An 18,128-nucleotide genomic window follows, 5' to 3' on the forward strand; every position below is an offset into this window, starting at 1 on the left:
ACAAAGTGACAGAAAGCAACGAGTGTAGGTTATGCAGCCCAGGCCTTCATTACAACCTCCATTAGTCCACAATGCGATGGACACTATATCCTCATTTAGTAAGGAAATTGCCTACTAGATCCTCTATAATGAGTGATGCTGCGGGCGCAGCGCTGCAAGACTCAAAGACATGGCAGACGCATCCCGAACACAGAAATATCCGGAAAGACGCAGTGACAATAAAGACAGGAATATAGAAGAGATGGAGAAGATATTCACATCTCACCCCAAATTATCCAAGAAAATTCACATATCCAGGAAAAATATTGAGTAAACTAAGTAGTGGTAAAAAGAACAAAAAAGGATCATAAAAATCAAGGTCACAACTAACCAGCACCACATTGTGCCTGTTCATACAGTAAGATAGATAGATATGGGATAGATAGATATGAGATAGATAGATAGATAGATAGATAGATAGATAGATAGATAGATATGAGATAAGATGATAGATAAATAGATATGAGGTAGATAGATAGATAGGAGATAGATAAATAGATAGAGAGATAGATAGATAGATAGATAGATAGATAGATAGATAGATATGGGATGGATAGATAGATAGATAGATAGATAGATAGATAGATAGATAGATATGAGATAGATAGATAGATAGATAGATATGAGATAGATATTAGATAGATAGATAGATAGATAGATAGATAGATATGAGATAGATATATAGATAGATAGATAGGAAATAGATAGATAGATAGATAGATAGATAGATAGATAAATAGATAGATAGATAGATAGATATGAGATAGATAGATATATAGATAGATAGATATGAGATAGATATATAGATAGATAGATATGAGATAGATATATAGATAGATAGATAGGAGATATATAGATAGATATGATAGATAAATAGATATGAGGTAGATAGATAGATAGGAGATAGATAAATAGATAGAGAGATAGATAGATAGATAGATAGATAGATAGATAGATATGGGATGGATAGATAGATAGATAGATAGATAGATATGAGATAGATAGATAGATAGATAGATAGATAGATATGAGATAGATATTAGATAGATAGATAGATAGATAGATATGAGATAGATATATAGATAGATAGATAGGAAATAGATAGATAGATAGATAGATAGATAAATAGATAGATAGATAGATAGATATGAGATAGATAGATATATAGATAGATAGATATGAGATAGATATATAGATAGATAGATATGAGATAGATATATAGATAGATAGATAGGAGATATATAGATAGATAGATAGATAGATAGATAGATAGATAGATATGAGATAGATATTAGATAGATAGATAGATAGATATGAGATATATAGATATGGGATAGATAGATAGATAGATAGATAGATAGATAGATAGATATGAGATAGATATTAGATAGATAGATAGATAGATAGATAGATATGAGATAGATAGATAGATAGATAGATAGATATATATGAGATAGATAGATAGATAGATAGATAGATATGAGATAGATAGATAGATAGATAGATAGATAGATAGATAGATAGATAAATAAGAGATAGATAGATGATAGATAGATAGATAGATAGATAGATAGATAGATAGATAGATAGATAGATAGATAGATATGAGATAGATATATAGATAGATAGATAAATAAAGTAAAAAGCGAGCAGCACTCCATGGTTCAAAATTTCAAAATAAAAGGTGAACTTTATTGAACAAGTGGCGACGTTTCGGTGTGTAACACCTTCATCAAGCAACAAACAAGTGACCCACATGGGATATATATAGCAAAACATAGTAAGTGATTAGCATAAAGAGGCGTGTCTTAAAGTGCCTGTGCAATATTGTGTTATTCATCATTGTAAAAATATATATAAAAAATACATTCAAAGATAAAGTGCATCAGTTTCAAGTACATGTATATAACAATGTCGTTCTCTGTACAATTATACAGTACAAAGTGTAATCATAAAGTGTGCAAGTGCAAAGACTGGCGTGTAAAGTAGGGGTTAAAATTACCCAAAAGGCTCTGGAGAGAACTTTCTTGGTGGAAGCTTCTGGTCCACAGCTGATACAATCTTAGCGTCTGTGGATCCAACCTGCACATGTGCAGTGGAGCCCTGAGGCTGCTGAGAAGACATCTTGGAAAAGGGCAACCAAGCCCTCAATGCAGTGTGCACTGAGGCCAAGAAAATGGACAACAAATGACCTGTGACAGCAACTTAAAATGAAAAAATGAGCACATACACATTAACCTAAGTATTGGGGATAAGAGGATGGCTCTCATTACCATGGCGGCAGGATAGTAATATACACCTCTACGTAGTATACATAGATTCAAGGTGATTTGCGCCTGGTGCCCACTATGGTGATGCATCACCTAATGAGAGATCGGTAAACCACATAAGAATGCGCGCCAGTGGGATATTAAGTGAGTATAATCACATCCCAAGGAGGTGGTAAGATCCCACAGGGGAGATGGAGCATATATCACGCTCACACCCTCCAGCGTGGGCATCCAAAAACCACTACAGCTGGCAACCTACTCAGTCCCACAAATATGTGGGTATTTTGTGGCACAATTTGGCGCTTAATCCCTACACAGCCATGGATATATTGTATAGATATATGTTATAGTAGGTTGCCAGCTGTAGTGGTTTTTGGATGCCCACGCTGGAGGGTGTGAGCGTGATATATGCTCCATCTCCCCTGTGGGATCTTACCACCTCCTTGGGATGTGATTATACTCACTTAATATCCCACTGGCGCGCATTCTTATGTGGTTTACCGATCTCTCATTAGGTGATGCATCACCATAGTGGGCACCAGGCGCAAATCACCTTGAATCTATGTATACTACGTAGAGGTGTATATTACTATCCTGCCGCCATGGTAATGAGAGCCATCCTCTTATCCCCAATACTTAGGTTAATGTGTATGTGCTCATTTTTTCATTTTAAGTTGCTGTCACAGGTCATTTGTTGTCCATTTTCTTGGCCTCAGTGCACACTGCATTGAGGGCTTGGTTGCCCTTTTCCAAGATGTCTTCTCAGCAGCCTCAGGGCTCCACTGCACATGCGCAGGTCGGATCCACAGACGCTAAGATTGTATCAGCTGTGGACCAGAAGCTTCCACCAAGAAAGTTCTCTCCAGAGCCTTTTGGGTAATTTTAACCCCTACTTTACACGCCAGTCTTTGCACTTGCACACTTTATGATTACACTTTGTACTGTATAATTGTACAGAGAACGACATTGTTATATACATGTACTTGAAACTGATGCACTTTATCTTTGAATGTATTTTTTATATATATTTGTACAATGATGAATAACACAATATTGCACAGGCACTTTAAGACACGCCTCTTTATGCTAATCACTTACTATGTTTTGCTATATATATCCCATGTGGGTCACTTGTTTGTTGCTTGATGAAGGTGTTACACACCGAAACGTCGCCACTTGTTCAATAAAGTTCACCTTTTATTTTGAAATTTTGAACCATGGAGTGCTGCCCGCTTTTTACTTTATTTATCTACAAGAGGATCAAGCCAGAACCTTTGTGGGCGCTGCACCCCTCCTTATTAGGAGTTCATAAGATTGTGCTGACTTGGATTTTACTTCTTCTAGATAGATAGATAGATAGATAGATAGGAGATATATAGATAGATAGATATATAGATAGATATGAGATAGATAGATAGATAAGAGATAGATATGAGATGATAAGATACAGTCCTCCTAAAATACAGGCCACAGTAGTCAACATTGTGCTAAGTGCCGGCTACTTCCCACAGACCTGGAACCAAGGCCTCATAACGCCATACACAAGAGCGGGGACAAGTACGACCCCTCCAGCTGCCGTGGGATCTGTTTGAGTAGTAACCTGTGAAAGCTGTTCCATAGTGTCCTGATCAGGAGTATCTCCAGCTTCCTCGCCCAGCACAATGGGGGTCATTTACTAAGGGCCTGATTCGCGTTTTCCTGACGTGTTACCCGAATATTTCCGATTTGCGCTGATTTCCCCTGAATTGCCCCGGGATTTTGGCGCACGCGATCGGATTGTGGTGCAGCGGCGCTGGCATGCACGCGATGGAAATTGGGGGGGGCGTGACCGAACGAAAACCCGACGGATTCGGAAAAACCGTTGCATTTAAAACAAAAAAAGTGTTGCGGAGCTTGTACTTACCTTCACTAGGAATAGGGCGGTGAACTTGAGCGCATTCCGATGCTTTTCAGCGCAGCATCCTGCCACCTGGTGGACGTTGGAGGAACTGCCTTAATGAATCCCGCCTGGACCCGAATCCACCGCAGAGAACGCGCCGCTGGATCGCGAATGGACTGGGTAAGTAAACCTGCCCCAATGTCCTCAGCAAGAGCCAAGCAGGATTCATGTCAAACCATTGCACCACTGACCACCTCTATACGCTGCACAGCCTCATCCAGGACCATGGCCACAAGGCAACGTGGGGAAAGATATACGCCTGCTTTTTGGACTTTCAAAAGGTCTTCGACTGAGTGTGACACCCAGAACTCTTCCTGAAACTGCTGGATAGTGGAATAGGTGGGAAATCAAGAGCTCCTACACCAAGAACACCTACAGCCTGAAGGTAAATGGAAGGAGAACCGAGGGGGTCGGACAGGCCAGAAGTCCAACGCTCTTCAACAACTACATCAATGAGTTGGCTGCAGCCCTGGAGGACTCCTCCACACCTGGAACCTACATGATACAGAGGTGAAATTTCTGCTATATGCAGGTGACTTGCTAATATTGTCACCTACTGAGAGAGGTCTCCAGGACAAGATGGAAATCAAGGAGAAATTTTGCACCACCTGGGCACTACTTATCAACCTAAAGAATGCCAACCGATCGTGGTGTTTCAGAGGAGAAACGCAAGAGTGGTCAGGCTTCCATCACTCACCCTGAACAGCTGCCCACTGAACCTGGAAATCCATCAGGAAGCTTCAAGCCATCCAGGTGCTCATACACAAGGCCTGCAGAACCTACCATGCAGTCAGGAGACGATTGTACCAGTCAAACCTCCGGTGACTGTCTGGAAAAATATTTCTGACAGTATCATACCCCCCATCCTTCTGTATGGCAGTGAAATCTGGGGCCCACACACACATACCCAGACTGGTCAAGGTGGGATTCCAGTCCAACCAAAATATTTCACCTGGAGTTCTGCAAATTCCTTCTCCATGTCCATCGGAGCACCTCAAATAGCGGCTGTAGAGGAGAACTGGGCAGATTTCCCTGATATATTACAGTCCAGAAGAGGACACTATCATTTCTAGCACCTACAGAACAGTAGTCCAGATTCCTTCCACCATAAAGCCTGACAGCAGCAGGGGGTCCCGGGCAACATGGGAATCCAAAGCCAGCCAGACAAAAACATGGACCAATCACAGCTGACCAAAGCTAATGTTATGGCGCTGATAAACAAGGCCCAGGAGGAACATGTCATTGACTAGAGGACCACCATAGAGTCATCCTAGAAGCCGACCATCTACCATGGTCTACAGAGAGACTACAGACTGGCCCCGTATCTGGAGAAACTGCCGGACCCCCATCATCCAGAAAATCAACTTTGAAGTGAGATGTAAAATGGTTATATAATGTCAAGGTGGTGGAGATTTTAACACTGAAGTCAAGCTCTCTCTTCCTCAAAAATCCCAGTTCATTTCAATTAATGGTTCTACATCCAGAGACGTCACTAACCAGATTTCCTGAACTTAGATGTATTCAAAGCTCCTCCCCCCTTGACTTCAGTGTTGAACTCTCCACCTCCTTGACTTTATGCAACCAATTTACATCTTGCTTCAAAGTTGATTTTCTAGATGATGCCACCACACAAGACCATGAAAGATACAAAAACTAGAAGGCGTTACACTGTTTGACAATATACTGGTAGTGGTTTATTAGGTCAATTGCTAATGACGGGTTCCCTTTAAAAAGAAATCAGGACAACACAGTCCAAGCCCATCCTGATGAAGAACCTGTGGAAGCTTCTATAGGTCCTTCAGGGCTGCTGTCACATGGTCCCGGAGCCATCTGGATCTTTGGTTGTTGATATTAGACGCTCTCTGTTACTTCTAGAAAGTTCTCTGCGCAGAATATCTTCCTTTCTAGATTTATTACCCGGCTGTGAGGTTTTCTTGGTGCGGCCAGGTGTACGATGTGTGTGAGGACATACATTACCGCCACCGCCTCCCGACACCATTAACACTCTGAACATGTTTTCTGATATCTGGAATATATATTCAGAAGTGTTTCAGAGGAGAAGTTGCTGTGAATGTCAATGTGAGAGAAACCTTCCCGGTAAGCCAGATGTTACCCAAAATCTGGACGCTCTGAATTTCTCTTCTCGTGGTGCAGTCACTTTCATCTCTTTAATGGCGGCTTCAGGGCAAAATCCTGTTGTACTAAACGCTGCACCCTTACACTGCCACCGGAGCAAGGTAGGTATGGAAACATGCAGTGCACTGCTTCACAAGGAGCTATCTGTCTATCTATCTCATATCTATCTGTCTGTCTATCTATCTATCTATCTATCTATCTCATATCTATCTATCTATCTATCTATCTTTCTATCTCATATCTATCTATCTATCTATCTATCTATCTATCTATCTATCTATCTATCTCATATCTGTCTATCTATCTCATATCTATCTATCTATCTCATATCTATCTATCTATCTATCTATCTCATATCTATCTATCTATCTCATATCTATCTATCTATCTATCTATCTATCTATCTATCTATCTATCTATCTATCTCATATCTGTCTATCTATCTCATATCTATCTATCTATCTATCTCATATCTATCTATCTATCTCATATCTATCTATCTATCTATCTATCTATCTATCTATCTATCTATCTATCTATCTATCTCCTATCTATCTATCTATCTATCTATCTCCTATCTATCTATCTATCTATCTATCTATCTATCTATCATCTATCTATCTATCTATCTATCTATCTATCTATCTCATATCTATCTATCTATCTCATATCTATCTATCTATCTATCTATCTATCTATCTATCTATCTATCTATCTCCTATCTATCTATCTATCTATCTCCTATCTATCTATCTATCTATCTATCTATCTATCTATCTATCTATCTATATCTGTCTATCTATCTAGTGTGAGAAATGCATTAGTCACAGCCTCTCCTAGTAATGAAATGTCCCATGTGCCCCCCCCCATCCCCTCTCATTGTATTAGAAAATAAACTTGCACTTACCTTCCCGGCTCCCCATGGCTCCTCTTCCCTCTTGTCTTCATGTAACAGAGAGCGGGCAGAGACGTGTCTGGAAAGGAGTCTCATTACAAGGAGTCACACAAGTAACATCTCATGATGGGTCACACACTGGGCTGTCTCAGGACCTTCACAACCTTATTGTTGGAAACATATTGATATTATTGGATACAAAAGAATCTTGGACTATTGAAGGTTCCAGTGAGTGGAACTGGGCCCATAATCCAGACATGCAGGAAACAGGTCCTAAGGCAGCAAAACCACCCCACACCATGGACACCACTCCAGTGTCATCCCTTTGCATTAGTGCTAAAACCTCTGTCTCATTTGTCAGAACAATCAAAGGTTAACCTACTTCTTTTCCCTACACTTTGAATGTTACATGATCAGGAGGTCCCATGATGGAGCTGCTTGCTTTGCTTCATTGACATTTAAAGGGATTGACCACTCTTTTACATAAGTTTCCCATGTGTCTTAATAATAATCCCTGAATGTTCATCAAGTGATTCAGCAGTCCACTTACTTACTTAAGTTCTGTCCGTGGATCTTTGTGTACATGTCTAAGCACTGATGAATAGGAGGAGCTGCAGCAGGAGAGACCTGACTCATCCTGCACCCTCCTCTTCCCTTCTTGCTCTGTCTCTCAGTGTGGATGGGCTGTTATAACAAAGATATTGTGGGAGACATCATAAGGATGGCCTGGAGCAGTAAGAAAGAGGAAGCTGTGTGTGTATGCAGGAGGCAGCATGGTGAGAACAGGGAAAGGCTGAAGCTCTCAAAGGAGGCAAAGGCACAGGTGCAAATACAGGCAGAGACATGTGTAATGGGTCTAATGGAAAAGATTTATTTTAAAGTGGTTTTTGCCTTCAAGATACTTCAAGAACTCAGAAGTTTTATGCAGCACCAGGAATGTTGGCTTCTTTACTGACCAGCAGCACTGTAGTATGGTAGTGATCCCTCGCAGTGCCGCAACACACTGCTTGAGCCGTACCACCCCTCGCTGTATCCACCAGTCACATCCAACTCACACTCCCGATCCTCTCGCAGTAGTTTGCTAACCCTCAGCCCAGCTCTCCACAGTCTCTCCACTCAGGTCCACCTCACTCCTCCGTCACTTCTCCATCATCTGGTCCATCATCTGGTCCATCACCTCCGATAGAAGAGTCCGCTCTACTCCACAGCAAGCTCTGGCATTCTTGTCATTTCCTGTGGGACCCGCAAGGTTGGTTGTAGTGGAGACAGCAGACAAGGGGAGCTGTGCAGCAAGACCTGCGTACTACGTCATGCCGTTACGCTCCTAAAACGTTCTATGTTCTCCAAAGAACTCAGAAGTTTTATGCTGCACCAGGATTGTTGGCTTCTTTACTGACCAGCAGCACTGCAGTATGGGAGCGATCCCTCGCAGTGCCGCAACATACTGCTTGAGCCGCACCACCCCTCACGGTATCCACCACTCACATCCAACTCACACTCCAGGTCCTGTTGCCCCAGATCCTCTCGCAGTAGTTTGCTAACCCTCAGCCCAGCTCTCCACGGTCTCTCCACGCAGGTCCACCTCACTCCTCCATCATCTGGTCCATCACCTCCGGTAGAGTCCGCTCTACTCCACAGCAAGCTCTGGCGTTCTTGTCAATTCTCTCCGGACCTTCAAGGTTGGTCGTATCCGAGACAGCAGGCAAAAGGAGCTGGGCGGCAAGACCTGTGTACTACGTCATGCCGTTACGCTCCCAAAACGTTCTATGCTCTCCGAAGAATGCAGAAGTTGAGAATCTTGTATTGGGCAGTCAGGGTAACAATCAGTCCCTTGTTCTATGGGTTGTGGGTGGTAAGAGGTAAAACATATATTTCTCTTGAACATAATAAATGTAACCAGAGGACGTGCGCTCCTCCCACCCGGCAGAGTTTTGCTGAGATGATAAACCTTGTAATTGAGAAGAAGTTTAATGAATGTTTTATTGTCCTGACACCACCCGAAAAATGATGCGCTGATTATTTCCTGAAGTTTAGATGCGGGCGCGAGGCTGGTACATTTTATGTTTTATTAATGACTTCTGTATCTGAAGGTTAATAAACTGCAGACGAAATAGACGATATTTCCACTTGTTTTAGAGGCAGAATACTAATTCCTCACCAGATGGAGATTAGGACTGAGATCTGCGGCCGACGACTTCTTCCCGTAGACTGAAGCAGGAAAGATTCTGATGTGTTTAGAAATTCCTTCCAAAGAAATTCTGAGATACTTGTTTTTATGACATTAGTTTTCAAGGATTTGGGGTGAGTCGTTTTAGACTTTTAGAGATCAGGTCTAATTTTTTTTTTTTCATTTTTTAAAGGGGATGGCCATGACTTGGCCTCTCCTCAGCGTAGCCCATCAATATGATGCATTGGGGGTTCTGGATCGCTGTACCCTCCTCTAGGGATGTGGAACCAGAAGCAGGTTGTCCTGTGTCCAGTAGTTCCAGGTCTTATTCACGCAAACCGGAGTTTGAGTAGAGGCTAGAGAAGCTGTTCGATATAGGGATCGGGTATGGAGTCCCACCGCTATAAGCTATTGATGGTCAAGTCCTGAGTAAATCATGGCCAACCCCTTTAACATACTGTAAGTAAATTGGAAGATAATTGGGGTTCTTGGGTTTTTGGGCCCTGTACTGACCACCATCTCTGCTCACTCTACACCTGAAAGTGTCTGTCCCAATCTCTGGTTACAAGCACTTGGGATGGGGCAGTTACATCGGTACATTGAGGCCATCACCTGAGGTCACCCATGGTCCACACATCTAATCTACATGATTGATCAGTCTACCAGGACTTCTCCCTATGGAGTCAATGGAAGGTCCATCCCTGGTAGGAAGCTCCTCATACAGATACAAGATCATTTGGTTGGACAACTTTCCTATGTGCCTGTCAAGGTTTAGACAACAAGAATTGGCGGAATTTCCGCCGGTAAGTTCTTTACATAAAATGTATCGCTGACAATAAATAAGATACAATAATAATCTGCGCTGTATGTAAATGTCTGCCTCGTCTTCACGCCGTAGGATTTCTTCCAGCAGGATGCACATTGATGTGCGAGTCGATCTGTCGGCCGCTCCGTCCTCCCCGGCTCCTCGTCGGTTTCTTTAGTTCCTCCACAATCTGCAGAAAAATCAAAGGAAAGTGGATTATTGCAAGAAGCTGACAAAAATATCCGCCACCTGTTCCTGTTCTGACTGCCATATTGTGAGGCCTTGCTGGGGGTCATTCACTACTCGCAGTCACAAAGTGAGACTCCATTCTTACTTTTGCCTCCTTGAGACGTTGCGGCGTGTGTTGCACTGTGGCGGTGCGCTGGGTGACAGATGTCTGCATACATTTGTCTTACGCCCATTACTAATGTGATGCGGTGCAGAGATGTTCGCCTCGCGAGCTCAGTCTGTGCAATGTCCTTATTAAAGCGAAAACTACAGAAAAAACTTTGTAGCCAGATGTGACGAGCAATTAGCATTATGGAAGCAAAACTGGGGCACAAGTAACCCTTTCATTGCCTCTTCCTGGATGGTGCAATGTTCTATTACAGGACTCCGTCTCTTTTATTGCCAGTATCTGCAACCAATGTCATCATCAACATCTTTCTAGTACTGCACCCCATCATCTCCTCAGTATTGTACCCTGTCATCTGTTCTGTACTGCACCCCATAATCTCCTCAGCATTGTACCCCTTCATCTGCTCTGTACTGTGCCCCATCATCTCCTCTGTACCCCCATATCTGTTCTGTACTGTGCCCCATCATCTCCTCTGTACTGCACCCCATCATCTTCTCAGTATTGTACCCTGTCATCTGTTCTGTACTGTACCCCATCATCTCCTCAGTATTGTACCCTGTCATCTGTTCTGTACTGCACCCCATAATCTCCTCAGCATTGTACCCCTTCATCTGCTCTGTACTGTGCCCCATCATCTCCTCTGTACCCCCATATCTGTTCTGTACTGTGCCCCATCATCTCCTCTGTACTGCACCCCATCATCTTCTCAGTATTGTACCCTGTCATCTGTTCTGTACTGTACCCCATCATCTCCTCAGTATTGTACCCTGTCATCTGTTCTGTACTGTACCCCATCATCTTCTCAGTATTGTACCCCATCATCTGTTCTGTACTGCACCCCATCATCTCCTCAGTATTGTACCCTGTCATCTGTTCTGTATGGTGCCCCATCATCTCCTCAGCATTTTACCCTGTCATCTGTTCTGTACTGTACCCCATCATCTCCTCAGCATTGTACCCCATCATCTGTTCTGTATGGTGCCCCATCATCTCCTCAGCATTTTACCCTGTCATCTGTTCTGTACTGTACCCCATCATCTCCTCAGCATTGTACCCCATCATCTGTTCTGTACTGTACCCCATCATCTCCTCAGCATTGTACCCTGTCATCTGTTCTGTACTGTACCCCATCATCTCCTCAGCATTGTACCCCATCATCTGTTCTGTATGGTGCCCCATCATCTCCTCAGCATTTTACCCTGTCATCTGTTCTGTACTGTACCCCATCATCTCCTCAGCATTGTACCCCATCATCTGTTCTGTACTGTACCCCATCATCTCCTCAGCATTGTACCCTGTCATCTGTTCTGTACTGTACCCCATCATCTCCTCAGCATTGTACCCTGTCATCTGTTCTGTACTGTACCCCATCATCTCCTCAGCATTGTACCCTGTCATCTGTTCTGTACTGTACCCCATCATCTCCTCAGCATTGTACCCTGTCATCTGTTCTGTACTGTGCCCCATCATCTCCTCTGTACTGCACCTCATCATGTCCTCAGCATTGTACCCTGTCATCTGTTCTATACTGCACCCCATCATGTCCTCAGAATTGTACCCCGTCATCTGTTCTGTACTGTGCCCCATCATCTTCTCTGTACCCCCTCATCTGTTCTGTACTGTGCCCCATCATCTCCTCTGTACCCCCTTATCTGTTCTGTACTGCACCCTATCATCTCCCCAGCATTGTACCCCGTCATGGGGTACTGTACTGCACCTCAACATCTCCTTTGTACTTTACCCCATCATATCCTCTGTATTGCCCCCTATCCTCTCCACTGTATTGCACCCAATCATCTCCTATGTACTGCACCCCATCTTCTCCTCTGTACCCCGTCACCTGTTTTGTACTGTGCCCCATCATCTCCTCTGTACTGCACCCCATTATCTCATCTGTACTGTACCCCATCATCTCCTCTTCTCTGTGCTGTACCCCATCATCTCTTCAGCATTGTACCCCATAATCTACTCTATACTACACCCCAGCATCTCCTCTGAGCTGCACCACATCATCTTCTATGTACTGTACCCCATCATATCCTTTGTATTGCACCCCATCATCTCTTCTGTACTGCACCCCAGTATCTCCTCTATACTTCACACCAGCATCTCCTCTATACTGCACCCCAGTATCTCCTCTATACTGCACCCTAGTATCTCCTCTATACCGCACCCCAGCATCTCCTCTATACCGCACCCTAGTATCTTCTCTATACCGCACCCCAGTATCTCCTCTATACTGCACCCCAGTATCTCCTCTATACTGCACACCAGCATCTCCTCTACACTTCACACCAGCATCTGCTCTATACTGCACCCCAGTATCTCCTCTATACTGCACCCCAGTATCTCCTCTATACTGCACCCCAGTATCTCCTCTATACTGCACACCAGCATCTCCCCTACACTTCACACCAGCATCTCCTCTATACTGCACCCCAGCATCTCCTCTATACCGCACCCTAGTATCTTCTCTATACCGCACCCCAGTATCTCCTCTATACTGCACACCAGCATCTCCTCTACACTTCACACCAGCATCTGCTCTATACTGCACCCCAGTATCTCCTCTATACTGCACACCAGCATCTCCTCTATACTGCACACCAGCATCTCCTCTATGCCGCACCCCAGTATCTCCTCTATACTGCACCCTAGTATCTCCTCTATACCGCACCCCAGCATCTCCTCTATACCGCACCCTAGTATCTCCTCTATACTGCACCCCATCATCTCCTCTATACTGCACCCCAGTATGTCCTCTATACTGCACCCTAGTATCTCCTCTATACTGCACCCCATCATCTCCTCTATACTGCACCCCAGCATCTCCTCTATACTGCACACCAGCATCTCCTCTATACTGCACACCAGCATCTCCTCTATACTGCACCCCAGAATCTCCTCTATACTGCACCCCAGCATCTCCTCTATACTGCACACCAGCATCTCCTCTATACTGCACCCCAGCATCTCCTCTATACCGCACCCCAGTATCTCCTCTTTACCGCACCCCAGTATCTCCTCTATACTGCACCCCAGTATCTCCTCTATACTGCACCCCAGTATCTCCTCTATACCGCACCCCAGTATCTCCTCTTTACCGCACCCCAGTATCTCCTCTATACTGCACCCCAGTATCTCCTCTATACTGCACCCCAGTATCTCCTCTATACTGCACCCCAGTATCTTCTCTATACTGCACCCCAGTATCTCCTCTATACTGCACCCCAGCATCTCCTCTATACTGCACCCTAGTATCTCCTCTATACTGCACCCTAGTATCTCCTCTATACTGCACCCCAGCATCTCCTCTATACTGCACCCCAGTATCTCCACTATACTGCACCCTAGTATCTCCTCTATACTGCACCCTAGTATCTCCTCTATACTGCACCCCAGTATCTCCACTATACTGCACCCCAGCATCTCCTCTATACTGCACCCCAGCATCTCCTCTATACTGCACCCTAGTATCTCCTCTATACTGCACCCTAGTATCTCCTCTATACTGCACCCCAGTATCTCCACTATACTGCACCCCAGCATCTCCTCTATACTGCACCCTAGTATCTCCTCTATACTGCACCCCATCATCTCCTCTATACTGCACCCCAGTATCTCCTCTATACTGCACCCTAGTATCTCCTCTATACTGCACCCCATCATCTCCTCTATACTGCACCCTAGCATCTCCTCTATACTGCACACCAGCATCTCCTCTAACACCCCAGTATCTCCTCTATACCGCACCCCAGTATCTCCTCTATACCGCACCCCAGTATCTCCTCTATACCGCACCCCAGTATCTCCTCTATACCGCACCCCAGTATCTCCTCTATACTGCACCCCAGTATCTCCTCTATACTGCACCCCAGCATCTCCTCTATACTGCACCCTAGTATCTCCTCTATACTGCACCCTAGTATCTCCTCTATACCGCACCCCAGCATCTCCTCTATACTGCACCCCAGTATCGCCTCTATACTGCACCCCAGTATCTCCTCTATACTGCACCCCAGCATCTCCTCTATACTGCACCCTAGTATCTCCTCTATACTGCACCCCAGTATCTCCTCTATACTGCACCCCAGTATCTCCTCTATACTGCACCCCAGCATCTCCTCTATACTGCACCCTAGTATCTCCTCTATACTGCACCCTAGTATCTCCTCTATACTGCACCCCAGCATCTCCTCTATACTGCACCCCAGTATCTCCTCTATACTGCACACCAGCATCTCCTCTATACTGCAGCCCAGCATCTCCTCTATACTGCACCCCAGCATCTCCTCTATACTGCACCCCAGCATCTCCTCTATACCGCACCCCAGTATCTCCACTATACTGCACCCCAGCATCTCCTCTATACTGCACCCCAGCATCTCCTCTATACTGCACCCCAGCATCTCCTCTATACTGCACCCCAGTATCTCCACTATACTGCACCCCAGCATCTCCTCTATACTGCACACCAGCATCTCCTCTATACTGCACACCAGCATCTCCTCTACACTGCACCCGAGTATCTCCTCTATACTGCACCCCAGCATCTCCTCAATACTGCACCCTAGCATCTCCTCTATACTGCACCCTAGTATCTCCTCTATACTGCACCCCAGCATCTCCTCTATACTGCACCCCAGAATCTCCTCTATACTGCACCCCAGCATCTCCTCTATACTGCACACCAGCATCTCCTCTATACTGCACCCCAGCATCTCCTCTATACCGCACCCCAGTATCTCCTCTTTACCGCACCCCAGTATCTCCTCTATACTGCACCCCAGCATCTCCTCTATACTGCACCCTAGTATCTCCTCTATACTGCACCCCATCATCTCCTCTATACTGCACCCCAGTATCTCCTCTATACTGCACCCTAGTATCTCCTCTATACTGCACCCCATCATCTCCTCTATACTGCACCCCAGCATCTCCTCTATACTGCACACCAGCATCTCCTCTATACTGCACACCAGCATCTCCTCTATACTGCACCCCAGAATCTCCTCTATACTGCACCCCAGCATCTCCTCTATACTGCACACCAGCATCTCCTCTATACTGCACCCCAGCATCTCCTCTATACCGCACCCCAGTATCTCCTCTTTACCGCACCCCAGTATCTCCTCTATACTGCACACCAGTATCTCCTCTATACTGCACCCCAGTATCTCCTCTATACTGCACCCCAGTATCTTCTCTATACTGCACCCCAGTATCTCCTCTATACTGCACCCCAGCATCTCCTCTATACTGCACCCTAGTATCTCCTCTATACTGCACCCTAGTATCTCCTCTATACTGCACCCCAGCATCTCCTCTATACTGCACCCCAGTATCTCCACTATACTGCACCCTAGTATCTCCTCTATACTGCACCCTAGTATCTCCTCTATACTGCACCCCAGTATCTCCACTATACTGCACCCCAGCATCTCCTCTATACTGCACCCCAGCATCTCCTCTATACTGCACCCTAGTATCTCCTCTATACTGCACCCTAGTATCTCCTCTATACTGCACCCCAGTATCTCCACTATACTGCACCCCAGCATCTCCTCTATACTGCACCCTAGTATCTCCTCTATACTGCACCCCATCATCTCCTCTATACTGCACCCCAGTATCTCCTCTATACTGCACCCTAGTATCTCCTCTATACTGCACCCCATCATCTCCTCTATACTGCACCCCAGCATCTCCTCTATACTGCACACCAGCATCTCCTCTAACACCCCAGTATCTCCTCTATACCGCACCCCAGTATCTCCTCTATACCGCACCCCAGTATCTCCTCTATACCGCACCCCAGTATCTCCTCTATACCGCACCCCAGTATCTCCTCTATACTGCACCCCAGTATCTCCTCTATACTGCACCCCAGCATCTCCTCTATACTGCACCCTAGTATCTCCTCTATACTGCACCCTAGTATCTCCTCTATACCGCACCCCAGCATCTCCTCTATACTGCACCCCAGTATCTCCTCTATACTGCACCCCAGTATCTCCTCTATACTGCACCCCAGCATCTCCTCTATACTGCACCCTAGTATCTCCTCTATACTGCACCCCAGTATCTCCTCTATACTGCACCCCAGTATCTCCTCTATACTGCACCCCAGCATCTCCTCTATACTGCACCCTAGTATCTCCTCTATACTGCACCCTAGTATCTCCTCTATACTGCACCCCAGCATCTCCTCTATACTGCACCCCAGTATCTCCTCTATACTGCACACCAGCATCTCCTCTATACTGCAGCCCAGCATCTCCTCTATACTGCACCCCAGCATCTCCTCTATACTGCACCCCAGCATCTCCTCTATACCGCACCCCAGTATCTCCACTATACTGCACACCAGCATCTCCTCTATACTGCACCCTAGTATCTCCTCTATACTGCACCCCATCATCTCCTCTATACTGCACCCCAGTATCTCCTCTATACTGCACCCTAGTATCTCCTCTATACTGCACCCCATCATCTCCTCTATACTGCACCCCAGCATCTCCTCTATACTGCACACCAGCATCTCCTCTAACACCCCAGTATCTCCTCTATACCGCACCCCAGTATCTCCTCTATACCGCACCCCAGTATCTCCTCTATACCGCACCCCAGTATCTCCTCTATACCGCACCCCAGTATCTCCTCTATACTGCACCCCAGTATCTCCTCTATACTGCACCCCAGCATCTCCTCTATACTGCACCCTAGTATCTCCTCTATACTGCACCCTAGTATCTCCTCTATACCGCACCCCAGCATCTCCTCTATACTGCACCCCAGTATCTCCTCTATACTGCACCCCAGTATCTCCTCTATACTGCACCCCAGCATCTCCTCTATACTGCACCCTAGTATCTCCTCTATACTGCACCCCAGTATCTCCTCTATACTGCACCCCAGTATCTCCTCTATACTGCACCCCAGCATCTCCTCTATACTGCACCCTAGTATCTCCTCTATACTGCACCCTAGTATCTCCTCTATACTGCACCCCAGCATCTCCTCTATACTGCACCCCAGTATCTCCTCTATACTGCACACCAGCATCTCCTCTATACTGCAGCCCAGCATCTCCTCTATACTGCACCCCAGCATCTCCTCTATACTGCACCCCAGCATCTCCTCTATACCGCACCCCAGTATCTCCACTATACTGCACCCCAGCATCTCCTCTATACTGCACCCCAGCATCTCCTCTATACTGCACCCCAGCATCTCCTCTATACTGCACCCCAGTATCTCCACTATACTGCACCCCAGCATCTCCTCTATACTGCACACCAGCATCTCCTCTATACTGCACACCAGCATCTCCTCTACACTGCACCCGAGTATCTCCTCTATACTGCACCCCAGCATCTCCTCAATACTGCACCCTAGCATCTCCTCTATACTGCACCCTAGTATCTCCTCTATACTGCACCCCAGCATCTCCTCTATACTGCACCCCAGAATCTCCTCTATACTGCACCCCAGCATCTCCTCTATACTGCACACCAGC

Source organism: Engystomops pustulosus, chromosome 9 (assembly GCF_040894005.1).
Source record: "Engystomops pustulosus chromosome 9, aEngPut4.maternal, whole genome shotgun sequence".
Classification (NCBI taxonomy): domain Eukaryota; kingdom Metazoa; phylum Chordata; class Amphibia; order Anura; family Leptodactylidae; genus Engystomops; species Engystomops pustulosus.